The following is a 4,883-nucleotide window of genomic DNA, read 5'->3' on the forward strand; positions in this document are numbered from 1 at the left end:
TACAAGCCTTGAACGGCTTAGCGATTTTACGTATGACCAGAATTTGCTCGAGTTCTCGGCAATATCTTTTGCTAACGCATGAGGCTGGTAGTCGACGCTTCGCGCATCGACATTTTACAGACGCAAGAACTTTTGCCTCTACCTTCTGTGTGAACATAAATGTTGTTGTCATTTAGATATTTCCAGTAGCACGTTAGTTAGGTAATTTGTTTACTCACTTGTAACTAATTTTAATGCAAAAACCCGCTCCCTTTAATGATGCCAGATCTGTCAATAGGACGTAACGTAAGAACCAACGTCACAATATGCATGCATAATTATATCTGCGTACTTATATGTTTTATCTTTATAAACAATAACAAATACAAAATACCTGCATAATGCTAAAGCTAAAAGACTGCGGAGTGCTCTGTGTAATTCGCGGCGGTTTTGCTTAGTAACTATCCCTGGGAACGTTCCTAACAATGGATGGTCGTTGGGAGGGACCTGTGTCGTTGCCTAGCATCACTGCGATTTCTGCCGAAGCTATAATAGTGTCGTTACGAAATCGCGCGCTTATTGAAACCCAGAAGAAACTATCGATTTTCGTTTTTGAAGTGATAGAGTTTTCTTTACAGCACAACAGCCGCTGCTAAAAGCTCATTTCGGGCCTGTGAGCTTCGCAAGAAGCCTCAGCTCCAGCTTTGGGGGCACCGGAAGCGTCAGTGCCAAGAGGTATGATCCATCAACTTGGTGTCACTCTTTATTCATCTAGTAGCACGAGATATTTAATGACAATCCGAACAACGTAGACACTTCTGTTTCATTATGTGTATAGGAAACTGGTACCGGTATATTAAGGTTTGTTTCCGGATGCTGATACAAGTTGCAGATACCTGGTTGGTAACTGGTTTCTCAATCACAGTATACTTCTGAGTCAGATTTTCGCATTCTAGCGCTTCTTAGTAACTTCTCACGCAGCTGAAGACTCCGTTGCTTTAATTTTTGAGATTTGCTCATTGAATATCTGACGGTGCGTATGAAGTGAATATGAGTATTCTGAAAGTCAGTCAGACGTTTAATAGGGATTGTGGGGATTGTCATTTTATCGACCAGCGGTATAAGGAGCAAGGCGGCTATGCGTCAGACTAGGTATTCAACACCACATCACATTTATGCCAATGTACTTAACTACACTCCTGGAAATTGAAATAAGAACACCGTGAATTCATTGTACCAGGAAGGGGAAACTTTATTGACACATTCCTGGGGTCAGATACATCACATGATCACACTGACAGAACCACAGGCACATAGACACAGGCAACAGAGCATGCACAATGTCGACACTAGTACAGTGTATATCCACCTTTCGCAGCAATGCAGGCTGCTATTCTCCCATGGAGACGATCGTAGAGATGCTGGATGTAGTCCTGCGGAACGGCTTGCCATGCCATTTCCACCTGGCGCCTCAGTTGGACCAGCGTTCGTGCTGGACGTGCAGACCGCGTGAGACGACGCTTCATCCAGTCCCAAACATGCTCAATGGGGGACAGATCCGGAGATCTTGCTGGCCAGGGTAGTTGACTTACACCTTCTAGAGCACGTTGGGTGGCACGGGAGACATGCGGACGTGCATTGTCCTGTTGGAACAGCAAGTTCCCTTGCCGGTCTAGGAATGGTAGAACGATGGGTTCGATGACGGTTTGGATGTACCGTGCACTATTCAGTGTCCCCTCGACGATCACCAGTGGTGTACGGCCAGTGTAGGAGATCACTCCCCACACCATGATGCCGGGTGTTGGCCCTGTGTGCCTCGGTCGTATGCAGTCCTGATTGTGGCGCTCACCTGCACGGCGCCAAACACGCATACGACCATCATTGGCACCAAGGCAGAAGCGACTCTCATCGCTGAAGACGACACGTCTCCATTCGTCCCTCCATTCACGCCTGTCGCGACACCACTGGAGGCGGGCTGCACGATGTTGGGGCGTGAGCGGAAGACGGCCTAACGGTGTGCGGGACCGTAGCCCAGCTTCATGGAGACGGTTGCGAATGGTCCTCGCCGATACCCCAGGAGCAACAGTGTCCCTAATTTGCTGGGAAGTGGCGGTGCGGTCCCCTACGGCACTGCGTAGAATCCTACGGTCTTGGCGTGCATCCGTGCGTCGCTGCGGTCCGGTCCCAGGTCGACGGGCACGTGCACCTTCCGCCGACCACTGGCGACAACATCGATGTATTGTGGAGACCTCACGCCCCACGTGTTGAGCAATTCGGCGGTACGTCCACCCGGCCTCCCGCATGCCCACTATACGCCCTCGCTCAAAGTCCGTCAACTGCACATACGGTTCACGTCCACGCTGTTGCGGCATGCTACCAGTGTTAAAGACTGCGATGGAGCTCCGTATGCCACGGCAAACTGGCTGACACTGACGGCGGCGGTGCACAAATGCTGCGCAGCTAGCGCCATTCGACGGCCAACACCGCGGTTGCTGGTGTGTCCGCTGTGCCGTGCGTGTGATCATTGCTTGTACAGCCCTCTCGCAGTGTCCGGAGCAAGTATGGTGGGTCTGACACACCGGTGTCAATGTGTTCTTTTTTCCATTTCCAGGAGTGTATTAATGAACGAGGAAGTTTTCATTACGTGAATTGTACATTGAGGTGACAAAATTCGAGAGATACCTCCTAATATCGTGTCGGACATTCTTTTGCACGGCATAGTGCAGTAGTTCGGCGTGGTGTTGACTCAAGAAGCCGTTGGAAGTCCCGTACAGTAGTATTGAGTCATGTTACCTCTGCAGCCGTCCATAATTGCGGAAGTGTTGCGACGCAGAAATTTTTGCATGAACTAACCTCGTGATTATGCCGTATAAATCTTCTACAGGATTCATGTCGGATGGTGTGGGTGGCCAAATCATCCACTCAAAATATCCAGAATGTTCTTCAAACTAATCGTAATCCGTTATGAGCCGGTGACACGGCGCCCAGCCATCCATAGAAATAAAGTCAATGAATGGCTGTAAATGGTCTCCAGAAAGCCGAGCGGTGGCCATTTCAAGTCAGTGATCGGTTCAACTGGACCAGAGAGTCCTGTACATTCCATGTAAACATAGCCCACACCTTAATGGATCTACAATAAGCTTACACAGTGCCTTGTTGATAACTTGGGTCCATGCCCTCGTGGGCTCCCCGTCATACTCAAACCCTACGATCAGCTCTTGCCAACTGAAATCGGGACTCATGTGAGCTCGCCATAGTTTTCCAGTCGTCTGGGATCCAACAGTTACGACCACGAGCCCAGAACAGGCATTTCAGCCATCGTAGCGCTGTTAGCGAAGGCAGTCGCGTCTGTCGTCTGCTACCGCAGACCATTAACGCCAAATTTCGCGGCTCTGTCCTAATGGATACGTTCGTTGTACGTCCCACATTGATTTCTGGTGTTACTTCGCGCACTGTCGCTTTACTATTAGCGCTGACAACCATTCACAAACGCTGCTGCTCTCGGTCGTTAAGTGAAGGGATGTCGGCCACTCCGTTGTCCTTGCTGAGACGTAATGTTTGAAATTTGGTATACACGGCACACTCTTCACGCTGTGGTTCTCGGAAAACCGAATTCCCTGATTTCCGAAGAGGAATGTCGCCTGCATCTAGTACCAGCTAACATTCCTCGTTCAAGGTCTGTTAATTCTGATCGTGCGTCCATAATCACGTCGGAAACTTTTTCACATGAATCACCTTACTACAAATGACAGCTCTGCCAACTCACTGCCCTTTTGTATCTTCCGTACGCGATACTATTGATTCCACAGCGATCTGTATATGTCCATATCACTATCGCGTGTCTTTTGGCGGCTCAGTGAATTAAGTAGTGAAAGATAAAACCAGTTACAAATACAATACTCAGCTGTAAATTAATAGCACGAGGGAGAGAGAGAGAGAGAGAGAGAGGACGAATCGAGTATCTCTACGAAAGCTCTACAACGTTACAGATTTCTACCACACAGCAGTATTGTTCCAGAAACGCCTCGCAGAGTGAAAAATAATTTATCTCGAAACCAGCAAAAATATGAAATCGAAAATTAGTGTAGAACAATTAAATTCGAAATGTACTCCAAGGCATGATGTCAAGGAAAGCATTACTATAAAGTCACAGGTCAAAGATGCCTCTATATTAGTATCGCAAATTCCTCTTTATCCATTTCACGTTGCCAAACTGTCACTAGACATTCTCCCTGGTCGATGATAAATAGTTAATCTCTGTGACCTTCGTTGCATCGTGATATTGTCATTTTCTGCTATCTGTGACGTGGTAGTTTTCCCGCTGCTTAGAGCCATGCTGAGTTGAACCGAAGTGTTTTTTCTCCCGTCCAACTTTTGCGTTACAATTATCGTGGCTTCCTTGCTGTCTTTGGCAACGCGCCCATAAAATTTTCTTGATTACCACATTAGTGGGCATGTTCTCGTTGCGAAAACTGATTATAATGTTCCATGTGTAAATCTGCTTACGTGGTGGTGAGGATTTCACGTGAACCTAGGGTCGGAGTTATGTTATTTTTTAATATTGTGAGAAAAGTTGTTGGAGTGAAGGTCACGGATCGCCATCAACGGTTTCACGCGTGCTCGACTCCTTAGACGCTACGAAGACGTTTGTCCCTACCCGTAGCTGCATAGTTTCCTAACCGGCGAGTTCATGTCGCCACGACATGACTTACCAGCGCTATAATGTGTGGAAGTGCGTTAACACACGTCTCTAAGGAAGTTATGATGAGGGATACAATATTTTCACAAGCAACCGACATTATAGACCTTCTTGGGTCCCAAATAAAATAATTCGGCGGTCTCCAAATAGAGCTAAGTCTATAGTAGTATTATGTTTTTTAAAAAATGTGTTGACAAGAAATATG

The sequence above is a fragment of the Schistocerca nitens genome, chromosome 5 (assembly GCF_023898315.1).
Source record: "Schistocerca nitens isolate TAMUIC-IGC-003100 chromosome 5, iqSchNite1.1, whole genome shotgun sequence".
Taxonomy (NCBI): Eukaryota; Metazoa; Arthropoda; class Insecta; order Orthoptera; family Acrididae; genus Schistocerca; species Schistocerca nitens.